At 39.4% G+C, this 21,126-nt stretch overlaps 1 protein-coding gene across 1 annotated transcript in view; it reads left to right on the forward strand.

The window, feature by feature from the left end:
* The first annotated feature begins 2,569 nt into the window (after positions 1-2,569).
* gjc1 (gap junction protein gamma 1) overlaps positions 2,570-21,126 on the forward strand; it is a 46,658-nt gene continuing 28,101 nt past the window's right edge. Inside the window, exon 1 of the mRNA XM_038704909.1 lies at positions 2,570-3,285. The gene's annotated coding sequence lies outside the window, so the exon portion shown is untranslated. The remainder of the gene's footprint in view (positions 3,286-21,126) is intronic.

The raw sequence follows: 21,126 nt of genomic DNA on the forward strand, positions 1-21,126 counted from the left end.
TGTGTTAAGTAAACGTGCACTGAGACGGCACGGTCCCGTCACTCCTCCCTTGCGCTGGCGTGAGCCGGGATCGTGCCTGGCCCGGAGCGCTGAGACGGATGGCAGCAGTCTTTGCCGGTCTGACCACAAGGCCCCGAAGCACTCTTTACAATCTGTGGCCCCTGTGCTAAATATAGACAGGAGCAAGACTCTGCCTCGATATAGGGCTGGCTAGGGGCACCCTCCTCTTGCAAGTCAAGGCCCTTTCTGTTTTTTTCTCTCCACCTCCATCTGATCTCCACCACCTCATCAGTCACATTTCACTGCAATGAGTCTGTCCTCTGCTCTTACCTCTCCTTCATCTTGTCCTGTCTCTCTGCACCTACACACCTCTCTGGCTCTGTCATGTGTCTGTGACTCAATCACACTTGTCTCTTCCTGCTAATGTCACGAGCAGACCTTTCCCTCCAGAGCATCCAGCCCAAACGTAAGCTACAGACATGTAGAGTCTATTCAGGCAATTTCATATCGACAGTCTGCTTATAGCGAAGTAGTGGCAGGTTATACAAATCTATCCACAGGCTGAATAAAGATGATGAAGTTTGAGCACGCTCCAAACAATGTCATGACTCCAAAAAGTGTCTGCAGGTTGTGAGTGACTTGAGGTAGAGACCAAATATATCCAGGGGTGAATCTTTGGTACTCCCTCTACCAGATTAAGAGGGTGATAGGTAGTTGGCTTAACATGGATGGATTTCTGAACAGGCCTACCAGAACAAAGCCTCTGTATCAACGGACTGTTAACATTTTCAACCAAAAAGACATTCAAACCCTCTACAAAACAACTGCTGCTTCAGTGTCTTTGTCCTTTGTAGAAGGAATGGCTTATTGCATAATTTGTGCGTATTGGTAGTATGTTTTGGGTTACAAATAGCAGCTGTTTATTGCTATTATTTCATATTAGAATATTTAAAGTTTCCATTTGTGTATAACACTGAATCAATAATGTACCCATAAATAATGTACAGTTTATTATTACCAAGCTCTAGGTCTTCAAAAACTGTCCTCCCAGTCTGCCCTCCCCCATTCAAAAGTTTCTAAACTAAACTAAGCCTTGAACATGTCCTCACTTTCTCATTTTAGCAAAGAGCATAATATATGTTCTGACATCTCCCTCTTGAATAGTCAAATGTAGCCTATCCTACAGAAACACAGGAGGGCGCCATCACTGCCCGGCAGGTCAGTGGCAATTTGAGGTCTGGCAAGGTCTGAGCTGTGAGCAGAAAAAAACAAAAGACAACCACATGACTGTGTGACTCCTGCACCCTAGGGCACCTGAAGGACCCACAATACTGAATCATTCTCTAATCACAGAGATTAGAGGATTCAGAAGTCAATCTATCTCTGAGTTTAGCTCACAGGCTGATTGAGGCTGCACGTGCACGGGTGCCTGAGAGGGCTGCAGAATGGGGGGTTATGAGCAACTCTAGTTTACAACAATCAAGCTGTAAACTTAAAGCAAATAGCTGTTTCAATTTGCCAAATGAGCCATGTGTGTTCCCTTGCTCGAGGGCTTCCACAAAAGCAGATTGAGACCAGACGCAGGCCCTCACACAGTGAGCTGGTAACGAACAGTAAAGCACCTTGGAATGATCACCATCATTTCCACAAATTTCTCTGCAGGAAGCCCTTTTGACTGTATGGAATCACAGACGTCATCCGTTGAAGGATCTTGTGTGGTTCAGTCATTTCCTTGGAACATGGTTTGTGGCCCGGTGGTGCAATCTCTCATTTTTGTCATGGGTTGTCAAACTGTGTCACGTCATTTTCCATCCAGTGGACTAAACTCATCACATCTGCACATTATCCAAGCTTTGTGGGCTCCACAAGGCCAACTGAAGTCCCACTGCTGCATCTTTGGGGGGCCACCACAAACCAAACTAGACCCAGTTAAACCAGACCAAAGCCAGTTATGTTCAGAGAAGAGACTGTTCTGTTATAACTTACCATTTCTCTCCTCTTTGACTGTACTGAAACTTATTGTGTTTTTTTACCAGTATTTTTCTATTCTCTTATTGTTTTCTTTTATGCTTTGTGTAAAGTTCTTTAAATTGCGTAGCTTTGCCCAAACTTGCTTACTATAAAAAACTTTTTAAAATCAAAATGTAAAACCAGCTCAACAATTTTTAATTGAGGATAAAAATAAACAATATGAAGCAGTTAAATCACCACATACCAAACACACAAACCATAGTAATCCTATACATTCTTAATTAACACTATACAAATATTAGTCTGTTAAATTCTAGGATTATGGTATTGAAAAGGCTAGCTGTTAAATATTCCATTAAGAATAATTATGCCATTATAAACTGTAAACAGAAAAACAGGCTTCAATAGGCTACTCTGATAATTTCTGAGAGGCTGCACACTATAAGCTAAAAAACGTGGAGGCTTTGTATAAAATTGGCTTAGTTGCCCTTCCTTTCAGGCAGATGTTTGTGGACCGAAGATGTGTGACCTGTCGGGTACGCGCACTGTCAAAGGCGGGTACGCGCAACATCCTGCTTTACTGCTCTCCTGCAAACGTGTCGCCGAGCATTCAGTCACAGCATCCAGCTGTCACTCACCGAGACCCTCGTTCAGCCAGTGTCAGACTGCATGTGGAAAACGGCGGAAAGCCCGGTCCTGATAAATACGAGACAAAGACTGCGCTGGATGTCGGTGGACCTTCAGTGATCAACAGCTCGGCAACTCCACTGTGTCCACTCCTACTACGAAGAAAGAAAAGATGAGAGACCCGAAAGACAATACCGGAGATAACTGGCAACATGTGAGCGACTGACGTATTTATAGCAAATTCTCGAGCCAGTCACAGAGATATGAACAAATTAGCTCTCACGAGTTGGTTTTAATCAGCTAATGCTACTGTTCTTGGTAGCGTGGTAGGTTCAGTCCGTGCCAAAATGACCAGACTATTGTCTAGCATCGCTGTAACGGAATGGGCCCGCAGGAATTTTGGCACCGGTTTTACGCAGCAGACCACATAGTTTAATCGACCCTCCTCGATCGAAGACAGTATTGTGTGGCGGGAAGGGGACAAAGAATGCTTACACATCTCGTAGTGATGTTATGAGATAAAATAAAAAGACATCAGTGAAACACCCTGCTGGTTCCACCCGAAAAGTGGAGCAGATTATCAACGTCGGAATTCAAGTTTGGACCTCACCAAGTCCAAAACGACCTTCCCCTCCAAAAACAAGGATCATCTTACATCTTAAAGCATATTCACAGACTCGCATAGCGGTAAGAATTTGTCTATTAATTCCCAATATTGTAATGAAATGTATTTCTGTCTTTGTTCTTATGTGGCTAGTTTCTAATGGAAGCCCTGGTGAGAAGAGAGAATACAGCGGCTCATGGACGCACCATTTGGCACCTTAACGCACAAATGATGGTTGCATCTTTGTGGTCCTAATTTCTGTTTTAATTTTCACCGGGTTTTCTATATTTTTTGCATGTGTAACACGTTGGTCAGGGCCAATCTGTGAGCAACAAGAGAGCAACTTCTTTGTACAAATGTGCTTTTGGGAGGCAACTGCAACCGGCGCGTCTAATTGACATAAGCTGTTAATTTGGCGTTCATTGGCCTGGCCGTCAGTTTCAAATAATATACAATTTCAGCCTTAAAAAGACATGCCAATCAAGTTGAGAGAGACTGAGCCACAGTGTCTCATAATCTTTTGTTCTCAGATCATTTCAGCAGGAACATAGATGGGCGGTGCAGGGGTTCTCCTCGGGATTTAGTTCAGTCCTGCAGGAGCTGTTCAAATGACTGGAAGCACATGCAGACTTCATAATTACTTGACTGGTAAACTCTTGAGATTAATTAATAATGGATATTTCACAGGGGTTGAAAAGCGTTGCCTAATATGCGTTTTTAGTTTTAGGGCTTTTGCAGTGATTTCTGTTGAACAATGCTGTAGCATGCTGGCTCACATTATCAAAAACTATAAAGCTGAATTATTTAAAATAGCGCTAATTGCAGCAGTAGTGCTCATTATAATAAAACAGGTTCTTTGCTAAAAATAATTTTCTTTAACTAAATAGTTGCCAAAAGAACAATACCACCATCCAGGTAGGAATACTTGCACAATTAAGCTTAAAATAAGCTATAGGCCTATGTGCTTATGTTTTGCAGCTGTTCATATAAAATCTGTATATAAAAACACATAGGATTTTCTTTATTCATGATAGCGCTAGTGCCTTTACCCATAGTGCTCTATAGCTCTAAAAGCCTTTTGCATATCTTGAATGTGCCAACTATTGCTTTGACGGCCCCTCCATACACATATTCCCTGATTCAGTGATTATCGCATCATTTCTGTGTCAATATATCAAAAAAAACACTCCCACCACTTAACCTGGGGAGCAGCCAGCACCTGGCATTATTCCCCAGGATTAGAAAACCGTTTCATTGTGCTGGATGCCTTTGAAATATGCCACATTGGTTTCTGTGTGGAGCATTTGTCAACGCTACAGCAGCAAGGGCTTAAATAGGAGCCACTGTAATAATGAGTTTCTCCCCTATGCTTCGAAAATTCTCGCTATATGTAAAGTCATTGTGATGGAATGGGATATAGCCAACTGAAAGATCTTAGTGCTAGTGAATGATGGTTGCTTTCTACATAACATATGGATGATACATTTATTCAGAATTTATTGTTTGGTAAGCTGCCAATAGAAGCATATCTACCTCTATTTACCCCCATTCCTTCTTCTTTATTTCCATCCAATTAAGTGTGGTTTTGGCATTTCACAACCTTGCATACTGTAGGTTTTCTGTATGTGAAATTATTTCTGGGAGGCAGTCCATCTCTGGTGCCTGATACCCCTCCCACCTTGTTATCCCTGCATCCCAAGACCATTATTTTACTCCATGTGGATTGGAGGAGCTTGAACTTGTACCAATATGGGAGGAGGGGAAGTCGACCCCTGTGCACTCCAACACTGAGATGAGAGATGAGGAGCAGATTCTGTGTGGCAGCAAGGAAATGCCCCCATCACTTCAGTTAGTATCATGGCCAATGTGCTCCTGTCCTCTTAATATACAGCGCTTTCTGTATTATTGCACTGTTGGAGACACTGCTACCAAAAAACTCATGACTTGGCTGATAAGTGATACATTTTCAGTGGAAGTTTACTAAATGATCAGAAGACGTCCTAGAAAAGTCACATAGCCTCTTGCTGGTAAGTTGATTGATAACATATCCAGTAGTTAGGAAAAAAACAGAACATTTTGCTGCCCTTTTTTCCTCAGAGATCCAAAAAGAGTCCTTCCAAGAAAAGATTCCCAAAAATGGCCCTTTAATAAGTAGAGAATTGCAACACTGACAAATCTATGCAGCAAAGTGTGTTATCTAAAGTATGACATTTAGAGCACATACAAAACAATTTTACTTGCTAAAGAGATGCCTAAAAAATGGAAAAAGCACCAGAGGCGGAGGAAGTATTTTGATCCTTTACTTAAGTAAAAGTTGCAGAAATACAAGATAAAATAGTCCATTACAATATTTCATAATTTGCAACATTGAAAATATTACTTGGGTAAAAATACAAAAAGTATTATTAGCAACATGTACTTAAAGTATCAAAAGAAAAATGGCCCATGTGTTTGTTACACTATTGTATACTCAAATAAATGTATCAGTAAATAAATCAGTTTGGTAAATATTACCTCTGTAGCATGAAATAGAAATACTAAAATGAGCGTTTAAGTACAGTACGTGAGCAAATGCACTCACTTTCCACTACTGCAAAGCAATACTTCAACATGTAAGTGTCAATTAAAACAATTTATTTAATAATTACTTTAATCAGTCTGCTGATACTTTAGCTTAAATACCATACTATTAAATTCCTACTTACTTATGGCAAGGAAAATCAATATTACCATATATTGTAGAATTTATTATTCTGTTCCTGTTTCAATTTACAGTTAAAAGCTACAATAACACTCCTGGGGGTTATAATCAATAATGGTATATTAAATTAAAAGTGCAGTAGATAATCTTGCCTCCTTTCCGAGACTTGTCAAAAGCAGAATGCATTGAGCATCATGGTTTCAGCTTACATTTAACTACGTAGCCTACATATACTGTACATGGAAATAAAAATTGCTAGGGGTTCTTATTGCCACAGAATTGCACACAAATTTAATCTCACGTTAAACTGCAGTGTTTATTCCTAACCAGTCAAGATTAAAATCAACATAAAAGACACCCTCAGCCAGATGTACATAATACAGTAACATACAATATTCACCAACCGCAGTCATAGATAATAGTTTTGAATCCTAAATTGCCTCATTTACACCGTAGAAATTCTTTTAATCTCTAAATATCACCAGAATATTGTGTGTATCAAATTATCTACCTTTATACCTTTATTGAATTGTTTTTTATGTTAATCACTTGCAATTAAATGAGGCATTTACAATTATCATAATTGTCAAGTGAAATGTCTGCAGGATGTGTTTAAGTCAATTATATGCTTTATAGGCAGCTATTTTGAATAATTGGAGTAATTCACTTCCTGTTTTTCCCAATTCTTGCCTTCAGAATGTGTGATGTGGAGCCAGTACAGTAAGAGGTAAATTTTATGCTTTTAGCCACTACATCAAAAACACACCCACTTGTATACATGAGGGGCAGGTGTTACGCAGCACAAACAGTCAACATGTTATGCGCCAGGCATCTCAGAAAAGTATATGAGTGATTGGTGACTGCAGCGTTGTGGATGAGTTGGGGAGACATGTGGAGATGATGGGAGATCCTGGCAGATGATGGCAGCCTTTCCTAACTGGCTTTGTGCAACATGAAATATCAAGGTATTATGTCTATATCTTGTGCAGATGTGAGCTTACTGCCAGCCTTAATCCTCAGAGTGCAGCACACAGAAGGAAAATTGTGTCTTTATGCCTGCCAACAAGTCTGGATTCACTCTGCTTGACACTGTGTACTCTGCTCTGCATTTTCTGGTTGCCAGTTCGTGAACGACATTAAGGTATAAGCAGAGTGAAGGTGCTTCACTCTCTTTGTAATTACAGGTGATTAGACTTGTTAGAGGTCATAAAATGCGCCGACTTTTACTCACTAAGTGTAAATTTTCTCCTTATTTAAAGTACGAACTTTAGTTCGTCTCTAGTGATGGGACATTTGAAAGTACAGTATGGCTGTAATTTAGGGATCTGGATGATATGGTGAAACTATTTCTGGAATGAGCTAATGGTTATTTTCTGGGAGAATAGTTTCATCAAGTAGATTGAATGAATGAAGTGAAATTTGTTCCGTAACATTGGTATGAAAATAATTGGTGAGGGTACTGAGATATGCCCGCTTGTCTTTAGATAATTGTGAACATTAAAACTGGACTGTAATGAAATTGTCATTAAATTTCGAAATTATGAGCTTCACAATGTGAGCCATAAATGATAAAGATTTTGACCTTCATGTATTAACCTAATATAGTCTGTTGTGATATCAGTGAATCTGCTATGTGCCACATGATTGTAGTCTTAAGTGAGCATGCTTTGTGTCCAAAACACCTGATATTTTAGGGGAGACTCCAAATGTTACAATGAGCGGGGGAGGGTTGTCTTGCTCCCTGTGACTCAGGATGACTAAGGAAAACGAGCCCCGCGGTCGGCCCTGACCCTTTGAAAACAGGCAGAATTCCGGTTGTGTCGGTGCACGTGTTGCTGTGGGGCCACAGCAGATCTCTGCTGCTTTAATTACAAAAAATGGCACAGAAATGTCTGATTTTGTAGTGACAAAGGGAATCCTGACCATCATGATTCATTGCGGTAGTAATGCTGCAGCATGTGCATAATGCTGCAACACATGGATCCACGTTGCAAAAGTAACCACAGTGCAGTAGAGCTGTATACTTCAATTTTATAGAGTAGAGTACACATTGTTATTTACCATGGTGAATCAATTAGTTCATTAATCACCATCAATTAAAGAGATCATATTATGCTCATTTTCAGGTTCAAAATCTTATTTAGGGGTTGTACCAGAACAGGTTTACATGGTTTCATTTTCAAAAAACACCATATTTTCTGTCATACTGCACATTGCTGCAGCTTCTCTTTTCACCCTGTGTTGAACGCTTTGTTTTAGCTATGGAGTGATACATCTTGCCTCTACAAGGTCTTTGTTGGGAGTTGCACATGTGCAGTTCCTAGTTAAGGACTACTAGCCAATCAGATGCAGAGAAGGGCGGGTCAGTGACACAGCTTCGGTTCAGCTGTATATGTTCCCGTTACCAGCTTAGCAACATGGACTGGAGCAAGAGTTTCAGAGTGGTGATTTTTCATCCATAAACCTTTAGCTGAGCTCTGTCTCTACATCATGGTAACAACTTGTCCATTGACTGCCTGGAGGGTAGCTAGTGTTTGGAAGGGAGAGGAGAGCTGTGCTGCAGCTCTGTGTTTTTCCACCAGTGTTTTTTAAGGCGTGTCGGACTAGCCGCTAAGCGAGCATTATGACGCACATTTTGCTGTGTCGTCACAGGGATCAAAGGGAGAAGGCTGGACAACAAACGAGCTGTTTTCAGGCAGTTCAGAGCAGTGTTTTCTGTGGGAGATGGGAACTCCCTTTGGGCTGGACTTTGGGCTTTTTCACTTTGCAAACCTGTTACATGCACAAAAAAGATATATAACTCAATAAAGGAGAGGGGGAAAAGCCAGAAAGCATTATACCACCTCTTTAGTCATTTTAATTTGAACTTAAAATGTAAGGATTTTCTGCTTTATAGCAGTAAAAAATTTAATTTTGTCAAGTTATGGACTGTTGGTCAAACAATACAAGCAATTAAAGCTAATTTCATGAAGAAAAAGGTTTTGTCTATTTTAGAGACTAAACAAGTAATAGATACATATATTAATTCATCTATCCATCGACCTCTTATCCTGCGTACAGGGTCGCAGGGGGCTGGAGCCAATCCCAGCTGACATCGGGCAAAAGGCAGATTGTCAGACCATACATAGACAAAAAACTACTCATGCCTAAGGACAATTTAGGGTCACCAATCAACCTTGTCCGCATGTCTTTGGATGGTGGGAAGAAGCCAGAACACCTGGAGAAAACCCATGCAGACACAGGGAGAACATGTAACTCCTCACAGAATGGCCGGGACAACCAGGGTTTGAACCCACAACCTTCTTGTTGTGAGCCAACAGTGCTAACCACTGCACCACCATGCCACCTGCAAAGTATCTCATAATGACAAAAATTTGTTGCAGCCCCAATTCATACTAAGCAATCAAGTTAACTTTGATAAAATGTAATACTTTAAAATTTAACTTTTCTTCTATATGATGTGGAAGGATTAGGGCTCCAACTAATTATTATTTTGATTATTTGGTGATTTTCTCCGCATTTGGAGCATTAGGTGGAATTTCTCTGCATTAACCAAAATAAATGACAGTTTTGTTCATGAATTCCCAGAGCACAAATGGATGTCTGTACAGTTTCTTTCTTGTCTGTCAAACAAACTGAAAAGTATAAGCACTTTGTAAATGATATGACACAGAGAAAAGCAGTAAACCCCCACTTGGAGAAGGTGTAAGCTGCAGGGACATGAACAGTAAGAGAAAAGATAGAGACAGACAGAGAGAACCCCACTGAGTGTGGATGAAATCAGATGTCACTTCCACCCAGGCTGTACTCATGAAGAGATATGGGCAGTCTAGCAAATGAAAAGAGTCGTGCAGGCTCCTTCCCACCGGGAATGTCACTATAACATACCAGGATCAACTCAGACATACGCATTGTGTGCCTGGAAACACAACACACACAGATGTACTGAGCCCTACATGTACAGAGATGTTTATGCTCCAGTCAGTGTTGAACATGAATTTTCAAACTGATGTCAGACTCATGAATCTGTGCATGCTGACACATTTACATATGAGCCTGGCTGTCATGGCTCAGGCTGTGATTCGGGGTGACAGGTCTTATGCCACTTCCCGCGGGTCACCGGAGGGGCGGAGTCACAATCGTGACAGGACTGAAGGTACAGAGATGCCTTTCATTCACTGTCAGTCTCCAATGACACAACCTTTCTCTTCGTTTTAGTCACATTCCTGGGTTTCAGTAGTGGTGAGGTAATACTGTGGGCTTCTACACAGCTGACTGTGTGTTCATGTGACTAATATTGTTTCACTTTTATGTGGTCGCCGTCCACAATTCATTTTGTGTTGACAGAGTAGGTTAAGTGAATTCCGACAGTAGTATATGAATTTCACAAATACATTTACCTTATAGATGGAATTAAGCGCATTTCTCCACTAATCAATATTGAACCTTTGCACATCCTTACATTTAAAAAAAAATCAAGATAGCTGTTCATGAATTTTCTATCGTATCATATTATTCCACTAATCGTTTTGGCTTTATTGAAAATATAGGTCTGTTTTACTGTTAACAAACGTTTAGTAGCATTGGAATATTTATATATTGGAGTATTTTATTTATAATTAATGCTTAAAATTGTTAATAGAGTTGAATAGTGGTGATGTGGCTACACTTTTACATTTGGATTATGAATTATGGTCTTATGCTGTAACTTGGCACAATAGCAGCACCCTGGAAAAAAGTAAATTTTTAAATTCAAATATGCAGCTGCAGTCTATTGCACTTTTAACAATAACAAACTGAACAGTTCTGTTCAATATAAACAAAAAACACATCACTTATTGTGCACACCAATGTGTCAGAAGTAACTCTCATGGGTCTTAAGTTAAACAAAATACTTCATTATGTCCTGTAGGAGTACAACAACAAAACTTAAAGTTAACACGAACAAATGTAATCTCTTGTATGATGGACGTTCCTTCCATTTTCAGCATAATATTCTTAAAACTAGAGTATGAAATTTTTACTTATAAATGAACGTCCGTTATATTCAAGTCTTGAATTGCGTGTGTCTGTGGCGACGGTCTTGCGCTGGCACACAGGTAAGGGTGTTTTATGCTAACCAGCAATGATTGATTTGCCAAAGCTGAAGGGGCAGCGACCGTAGCGACAGCAGTAACTCAGTATGGCAGAGCTGTAGGGCAGAGCCCATACTTCTTAAGCACACATTGACAGTGTTGTGTAATTGCTCTCACTGTCAGTGGGGAGACTAACGTTGTGCACTGCAGGATTAAGGTATCAAAAGTTAAAATACTCATTATGCAGGAGAAAAGCCCCTCTGAGTAATATATTATTATTCGATTATTATTACAGCTGCATTAACATATAAGCAGCATTTAAATTTTGTAGCTGGTCAAAAAGGACCTAATTTAAACTATTTTGTAAACGTTGTAATGTAAAATATTATATGTAGAAAGTATAAGTAGTAACTACAGCTGTCAAAAACATGTAGGGAGTAAAAATTAAATTTTTGTATAAGGTGGCAGAAAATGTAAATACTCAAGTTAATTAGAAGATTCTCTAAATTGTACTTAAGTACTGTAGTTTGTGAATGTACTTAGTTACACCCCACTAAACTATAAAGGCTCAGATAATGTTTTATTTTATTTCAGGTGTTGTTGATTCAGGTAAGTTCTCCAAAAAGCTTGTTGGAAATTTAATCTCTTATTTTACAAGCTTCACATAACACATGCAGCGGGTCAGCTTGCCACCAACCCCATCAAAGCTTTATAGTCAGATTTTCATGGAACAGATTTACAGGTTTAAATGGTGACTTTTCCAGCCTGGTAAGAACAACATCCTGGGAGAAGCACTTTTAATTTGTGTTATTTTGGATATTTTTACAGTAATACAATAAAAATCAGCATCAGGTCCCAAATAAAGTTACTGGTTTCAACTTTCAGAAACTCATAGCAGTGAAAGTTTTCACAAACCCACAGTGTTCAGCCATGTGACTCTGAAACATTATCAACATAGGTGCAGTGAAGGAGTGTGCAGAGATTTTGTTAAACACACAGAGTCACCTTCATTATCTGAACAAACACACACGAGAGAGATCAGCAGAGCGCCACTGACACTGTGGAGAACATATTAGAATCCATAAGGGGATCTGTGCCACAGCGCTGCACACGGCGGAAGGCATGCGCTGATCCGTCCACGAGCACTCACGCCTGATTGGCCCAGCTGGGGCAGCCATGGTCGAGCGATGTCCCCCTCGCTCTCTGTCACTGGCGGAGTTAAGCAGAGCAGCCAGGTTCAGAGACCGCGGCCGGCACCCTGTCACCGCCTCGCCTGGCACACTCCTCCACACACCGAGGCAGGAACACACACACACACACACACACACACACACACACACACACATATGTACTGATGCACAAAAACACGCAGAAATGTGTGGAACGCTGGACCACAGAGCAGAGAAAACCCTTTGCAGTTGTGGTCACTGGGAGTCAGAAAAGTAATTCTGGAAAGAGTATTTTTGTTGCCCACGTAGTAATGATTCACCATAGCAATAACCAAATGCTCATATTACTCCAATTTCATCAGTGCTGTGTCAGCTGTTGCAGACCCTTCACCCTCTTCCCTCTCTCCTTGCCACTGCTTGCCATACTACAAAAAGTCAAAACCTCCATTACTGGGTCACAGAGCTAAATGTGTGAGCATTTTCTTCCCAGTACAAAATGGAATTGAAGTTGTTTTTATTTTAGGATGTTCATCATGATTATTAATTAATTAATTTGTTCTATGTATTAGAGCATTTTTCAAAATGTAATTCTCAACTTTGCTTATACAAATATTGAGTCCCATTTACATGTAAACCCCAGCAGCTTAGTCTCTTTTTGATGTGCTTTGAAACTGTTTATGTCTCATGTGAACCAGCAGAGTAGTGGCTCTTTAAATATCTTAGAGAATAATTTCACTCAATTGAGCAAATACAAGCGGTGACACAGGCTAGCACAGGATTATTTTTAGCCACTGTTCCATATACAACATGTTCCTCAAGACACTAAGATGCTCTAGGGTCATGCTCAGTGTTTATACAGTCTCCTATGGAAACCTCATACCTTAGACTAGATTTAACTGGAACTTTACTTTAGCCTGGGAAATAACTCTGACATATAGTATTTCTGACAGGTCTAATAGTGTTTTACAGACTCAGATGGTTCATTAATGCCAGAAGGTCTATCTGTTCTTGAATAACTCATCATTTTAGCTTTAAGAATGCAGGTTTTATTCAAAACAAACTTGTACTTTCCAAAGGATAGTTGGTGACTTTAGTCCTTGGTTGATAAATTTAAAAAAATAAATAAAAGCTGAAACGATTAATCAATTCGTTGATCTTTTGTAACAAAATTCATCAGCAGCTATAAAAAATCTGTTTATTGTCTCAGTGATTTTTCAAGCAAACATGCCACACGTTCACCAATTCCAGCTTCACAAATTTGAGGATGTGATGTTTTGTGTAATGAGAATATCTTTGGGTTTTGGATTAATGGTTGGATGAAACTAAATACAAATGGTTTGGCATTTAATAGACAAAATTAACAGATAATAAAAGAAAATAAATACATAATAATAATACTAATAATAACAATATATGAAAGGTTATCTTGAAGCTGAAGCTGTTATTTTTGAGAAGGCATATGAATAGTATGAGAAAACGGTAGAAACAGACAAAGAGAATCGCACTGAATGTGGATGAAATCGATCAATTGAGGAAATAATCAGCAGATTATTCAATAAGGGATATATTTGTTAGTTTCATTCCCATATCTTTTACTGATCAGAATCTTCCTAATTATGGAGATAATGAAAGCCTGACATTGATTTGATTTTTTTCCATTAAAATTGAAATATTTGCAACATTTATTGTAAATCTACTGCTGACTTTTCTTCTTGATTTGATCTCTAGCTCAGTTTACTTTTATAGACAGGGTGATTTGATTGTGACTGATTTTCGTAATTTAATTACATCGTAATAAGAAGTTGCTGATTATTACTACCACTAGTGAATTGAGGAAAGTCCCCCAACTACAACCTGTCAGCTTTCTCTTGTCTCCATATTGTTTGGGTAACAAAACGCCAAAGCAGCGACTCCTATTGCTGGTTTCTTTCCTGTTACATCACCAACACGTGACGTGTCTCCCAGGACAGTCCTGCCCTGTCCTCTCTGTCTGTACTCCTGGAGTCATGTTTAAACAAAGTAACATTCATACATGAATGGTTTCCATGGCCACAAGGCCTAAGGATTATCTGAGCCATAGCCCACCATGGTGTGATGGGCAGGAAAAAGCCTAAAGGCGTGCACAGATGCTCTCGTGCTACTAGTGTAGCCTTGATGATAGCCTTACGGGCTAACACTTTGGGACTTTATGTCTAAAACAAAAAAAAAGCAGAAAAAAAGATTCACTTGACAGAAATGCTTAAGGCCTTACTTTAAATAGCGCTTACTGTTTCTGTTTTTACTTTTTTCTTCTTCTGTTTATTATTGGTTTGGGCCTCTGCTGCACGGGACATTCTCGAATGTAATTAGGAGTTTAGGGAACTGAGTCTCTCTCCTAAAGAAGCCCTGAGACAGACCGTTTTTATAAAGATTACATAAAGAACATGTTTGTTCTAAGAATGATAATGACTTAGTAATTGTATGCACAAGCCGTAGGGGAGTGCAGCAGTAGCGTCCTTAGCTCGTACAGCACAACTGTCTGTGGATCATCACTGCTCCTGTTTCTGGTTTGGCACGGGAGCACAGGAGCAGTCATGACCCCATAGCTTCAGCCCACCTCTCTGTCCAACCCGCAGAGCTCACATACACATTTCCCCCTGAGGTCAGCGAACTTGTCTGATGCACTAACCCTGATGATTTCTTCCTCTCTGTACATATTTTTTATTAATTTTGTCTTTAAAGTTTAAAGTCCTTAAGATTTCAGATTTAGTGACAGGCATTGTTACCACGACAAAAACTGTGGTTTAATACTACAGCAAACACATTGTTTTTATAAAGAAGTCGGTCAGAAATACAGCCACGATCAGATTTCCGTTGGAGGTGTGCACTCTGTAAACTAACAGCTCACTCTGGCTGCTCCTTCTTGTTCTATTACTCGCTAGAATTTGTTTTAAAAAAATAACAAATATTATCTAATTTTTCAGATGCAGTTTTTAATAACCGATCACAGTCACTCCTAACCCTGGTGACAAACAGGGTTAGGAGTTTCTTGTGGCTACTTCACAGTTAAAGCCACCTTGTGTTTCACAACACTTTTAATGTGAAGCAGCGGCAGTAGGACGTTCCGTTTGCATTAGTATTAGCAATAGCAGCAGCTTAATACAACTCTGAAACACTGTAAATACTGCTGTTGTCAATGAAATAAAATTGCTCTCAGTTCCTGTGAATACTTTATGCTTAGGTAGGCATCTGAATCGAGAGCAGTACTGGTGAACAATCACTGAATGTAAAGATGCTAAATGGCTATTGCATAAAAAATGCAGACCATAATTGGTTGGCTGGATTTCATGAAAAGTTAATAACTTAAAAAATGTATTTCCCAAAAGGGATGATTAAGTTACAGCATAAGACAGGTCTTTTTCTTCTTCTTCTTAAAGCACAATATAAATAATAAAGAATACTTGCTGAATAGCAACAGGTAAAACTTTCTATGTATTGAGAGTCGAATATAAAACAACTTGGACTTGGATTTTTTTCTACTACTCGTGTTTATTTGATCTTATTGTAACAGAAGCCATACATAGCCATAAACAAGAAGATACTTTACTTTGTCCCTTTCTTGACATGCGCAAATCCAAGCACAGCACTGTGTGGTCTTTTATGTGATGTAGGAGATTTCATCACGTTGTTGTATACACTGAGTGCCTGTGTGCTGTGAGGCAGCCAGAAGGATTTGCCCCTAGCAACAACTGATTTATGGAGTCCACACTCAGAGAATGTGTTGTTTATTTCATTGGGCAATTCTTAATCAGAGCTCTTTTCTTTTGATTTGTGCTGTGGTTGTATTCCAATGCGATTTTTAAAAACGGATCATAACATTTTATAAACATCACATTGTTATATGTCTAAACTTGGCCTCAAAATAACTCTTGTGTTTATCCTGTGCCAATTTAAATCTGTTCCTCCATTATTTTATCTCTGTCCCTTTTCTTCTCTTTGTGTTGCTTTTTCTCTCGCTGTGGCTGGTCGTCATCCAGACTGTGTTGATGAATGAAAGCCTGGCTTCTGTCATTTCTGGGTTTTATATCCAATATCAGTGTGAGCAAAATCCAATTGTTGCACAACCAGACTTGTCAGACATGGCAAGCATGATTGGATGATTAAAGTTGCATTGGAACAAGTGTAACCGTAGGCGTGAACATATTGCTGCAAAAGGGCTCTTTTTGTTCTCCAGTCATTCAGTATGTTTCTTTCTGGGCTTAGGTTTTTTCAATCTTTTTTTCCCTCCTCTTTTCTGCATCCTTTAAATGTTTTGTAGGAAATTTGATTGCTCATTTCCGTTTACATTCACTCACCATCTGCTGCAACTGTGAATCAATTCTTAATGTTGGCAGCTTTGCATTGACTTGCCTCCTCTGTCTCTTTGAGCCTCCATTACATCTTTTTCTGCGGTCTGAGGCATATTTTGATCTCTAAACACTAAGCAGAATACCAATCCATGACTCTCAATAAAAGGCAATTCACAGAGAAGACACCTCAACCACCAATAACAAAGAAGGATCCTGGGCATGTTTCTTAATGAATAACATGGACTGAGAGCAGCAAATAAGGAGAGCAAAATGCAACATATTCTTCAGAGTAGTTGAAATTAAGTATTTGTACTGCCTATGAAATTGTCTGCTCTTGAAGTGGTGCAGTTATGTGAATAGTAACAGTCAGTGACACAACTAGCTTATTGATATTCATACAGAACTTTAAGAATTTTCACACATCTTTTTATGGAAAACACACATACCAAATAATTTAAACTTTGACTCTCTTCCCAGAGAGATAATTAAAATATTAGCAATCAGGAAAAATGTCATCTTGAGTTGAATCATTTTGAAAATGAAAAATAGCAACCAAAATTACCTGCTAAAAAGGCTCATAAACTTCCCCCATGGGTACATGTTGGATGGTACAGGAAGTTATCCTAACAAGGCTTCTGTCTTATGGAAGTGGAGATAACTTGCATCTCTGTAACTGTTTTAGTTTTTTTTTTGTGATTAGGCCAGAACTAAAACATCTATTCTTGTAACTGGAGGATAAGGATCATACAAAACGTTATGGTGGTGCTAGAGGAAAAGATATTATGATTCCTCCTCTGGGAACCATGAATGTCTTAACCACATGGAATAATAATCTACCCAATAGGTGGAGAGATACTTTAGTCTGGTCCAAAGTGGTGGACTGACCGACTGACACATCAACATTGCCATCCCTAAACCTGTGCTGGTAGCATGGCTAAAATACGGGGTACTGCCGTGCACTGTTATCCATTTACCTCTTGACACTCATTGACTCTTCACTGTCATTTATGGTTACATGTATGTTGCTTATTTGTGGCTTTCTGTGAAGCATTTTAATAAGTTCAGACTGAACTCTGTATCAACTCTGTCTCATAGTATTGTCATTTGATAAACCTTGGCCCTTCCTACAGCTGGGCTCCTCAATCAGCCTGCTTTGCTCCTTAAGGCGAGTACAGTGGCAGTGCAGTAAAAGTGTCCATGGTGTAGTCAGATGAAAATGAATGATGGCTGATGACGGCTATGCACTTGACATTGACTTACTACCCAGATATTAAAGTATAATAGCGTGGGAGATCCTTGCCCCCTGTCATTTATGGCCCAGCCATGGCTTGATATAAATATGAATGATGTGGACTTGTCAAAAGAAACAGGCTCAGGGTCAGTGTCTGCCAGTAGATTTGTTCTGTTTTTTTAATTTATTTGATGTCCCACAATTGGAAGGATCTGCTAAAGCATCCTTGAGCAAGATGCTTAACCTCTACCAGCTCCCAGTAGAGGGTTAATTATCCCCTCGAGGTAACAAACTGCTGTTATATAAAGACAATGTTGTACAGATATGTTGAGTTTTCCTCTCTGAGATGTACATGATTTCAGGGAAGCAAGAACTCAGTATTACAAAAGTGAAATCTTCCCAGGTTTGAGTTCAATACATTTACATTCTTGACATTCTTTAGCATATTTCTATTAACATAACCTGATTTTGACTAATATCATGTTACAGTTTAAACTCATATATGAGAAAATGAGAATTTCTTTTTACTTATTTCACGTTTTAAACAACTGCTCAAACTTAAACTCAGAATTATATGATTATATAGATCGTTTTCAACACAAAATATCTACCATACAAGTCTTGCAGCACTGTGAAATGCTGCTGTTATTATTATTTTCTATTATTTATTATTTTCCATATTTATTTAAATAAATATGTATTTTATGGCTTTGTTTGTACCTTATGAATAGCAATTTTGGTCTTAAAATGTTGTACTTCTTGTGAGAGGCATACATTTGGACTAGGATCATTTCTTTCCCATGTTTTAATGCAAAACTGTACGTATTAGAAATAAATGATCCTTGTCCAAAAAATTGTAATCTACATCAAAGAGAGAGAGAGTCAAAGAAGGAGGGTGCAGCTGGAAACACACTGCTCAATCTGCAAACCAGGCACCAAAAGTGGACAAGAATATTAGCATTAAGTCAATTATTCATGTCAGCAGACTCAATTGCACATTATTGAGGGTTCATGTCAAATGCAAATGAAACTTAATTAGAATATGGTGTTACTTTGTGCATTGTAAGGGTGTATGTATGTGTGTTAAATCACATGCATTCATGCCAACATGAGCCCTGCGCGCACAGACATCCCCCCTCTTCTTCCACACAAGCTCAGCCAAAATCATCTTCTCAGCATTCAGTCACTGTGATGGCAAGGATGTCTCTACTTATCTGGAGTAAACAAATTCAACTGCAGCTGGCAGTGGCATTTGGCCTCTGTGTGCGCTCCTTCTTGGCAGCATGTGTGTGTGGAGCTGCTGCCATCGGACGCAGCAACACGGAGCTTGGATCCCGAAGTCAATGGCTGCTGCTCTAAGATGTCTGATTTAAACAGCCCGCTGCCGCAGGGCGAGAGCCACATTTCATTACACAATGCTAATTAATTTCTGCAGGAAGTCATGCGTGTTCCTAACTGATTGACTCATTGTCACACCGTAAATAGATGTTCACCACTCATGATGCTCTAAGTGCCAATTTCACACTAGCTACAGGGGGGGAAGTTAAGCTATTAACTTGTTTAAAGTAAAATGTCAGGTGTTAAGAAAGGGACGACTTCAATAAGACAGCTATTAATCTGTCACTCATTAGTGTTGTTGCATTGTATTACATCCTCAGGGACCTGTTTGTGATTTACATTCTATTAATACATCTGTTTGTTATATGTATGGTGGGCGTCAACAAATTCAGCCCTGACAAAGCAGAGGGTGGGGGGTGAGCACACTTGGCAGGTCTCAGGTCTGCTTTGGGACAGGGAGTTTCATAGTAAAGCCAGGCTTCTGTACAGGAGCAGCCTAATGCTCTTATGTCCCCCTTCATCTCGTTCCCTCTACCTTTCTTGATCCATTTGTTTTTTTGCCATGCATCCCCAGCGTCTCTCCTCTCAGGTCAATCTAGCTGAGCTCAGAGAGCCATTATTCATGGTCAGTCATAAATCCCCACTCTAATCAGCTACTGTACAGCAGTATCAGCTGGCAGCGAAGTAGTCCTGAGCACAAAAATCAATCTCATCAATAAGTAAAGAAATTGTGAATTTTTGTGAATGTGTGTGTGTGTGTGTGTGTAGTAATTGACCCTTGCTGCCTTTTACTGCTTGTTAGCAGTTTGTTTCACATCAAAATCCTGTGATAACATGGACAAGATAAGAGAAAGATGTTATGTTTGCACTGGGATACAGCCACACATACACAAACAATGGGATTAATAAAAACTAGTGGATCCCACTTACGGCTGACATAAGAATAGAAACTATTTATAAAGACCAACAACAAGGATGTGGAGGGCTGCTGCTGTTCTTCTTTAAGTGTCTCATCCTCTACAATTCGTTCTTTTTATGCCTAAGGTGTTGGATCGCCCCTGAATACAAGTACAACGTGGAAAAGTCTTTGTGTAAAGAAAAAGGTGTCAGGTTGAAATTTTGGACTCAATAATTATTGTGCAGTTACACAGGTGAAAGGTAAGACATATACACCTTCATTCACACTCTCAAACGTCTCTCACTTTGCCAACTGTTATCTTCTCTCTGTTTGCTTCTCAATGGCTGCCATGGGTACTCAAAACAGAACAATGCACATGGTAAAAGTGGTACTTGAGTTACATGTATACAGTCTGGGCTGTATTTGAGCCGCTGTTAAATGCACTTCTCTTCTCCACACTCACTGTACAAGAAATATTGATGTCACTAGTGAATCAGGGGGCACCCACAGTTGAACTGGGGACCTCTTAATCTGTAGTCAAATGCTCTACCACTGAACTACTGTATATCCCCTTCCACACTGACATCTTCATATCTGATGAACATACTCACAATATGGATGGGATTTGACAGTGCTGTAGGTAAGTTAATCATTTATTAATATTTACCTATATTTATTTGTGTTTATCTGTAACAAAATAAATGGTTTATGGTGGTTACCACATTTTAACAAATCCTCTCGGCTGGATATCTGCCTTCACCATGGCTTGCTTTGTCTTTTTAGCTAAATGATGCCTTAATAAAAAGTGAGAAGCCCTTTACTGTTGACTTAGCAACATTTTCAACTGCAGACTTGATGGCTTATTACAGTGATGAGAACACAACAGGGGGTTTCAGAACCCCCCATAGGGGAGAATGCAAAATCTCTGTACAACATTTTCTGTTTTTGTAACAGCAGTTTGTTTGTTGCTTTAAGGGGATCATTCACCTTCTGGAGCTGCCATGCAATACATACGATACATTTTGTAGATATTCTTGTAATCTTTGTTTTGCTAGAAATTTTACATTACAAAAAATGTATTAAAACAAAGCAGGAAGAGAAAAAAAACTTGGTTGAACCGGACATAGAGTAGTTGTTCCCAACTTAGGGGTCTGGAGTCTTGAGTTAAATCTGAGAGGTCACAA

This window comes from Micropterus salmoides, unplaced genomic scaffold (assembly GCF_014851395.1).
Source record: "Micropterus salmoides isolate LMB-PRFRI ecotype aquatic unplaced genomic scaffold, ASM1485139v1 Ms_hic_scaffold_10, whole genome shotgun sequence".
Classification (NCBI taxonomy): Eukaryota; Metazoa; Chordata; class Actinopteri; order Centrarchiformes; family Centrarchidae; genus Micropterus; species Micropterus salmoides.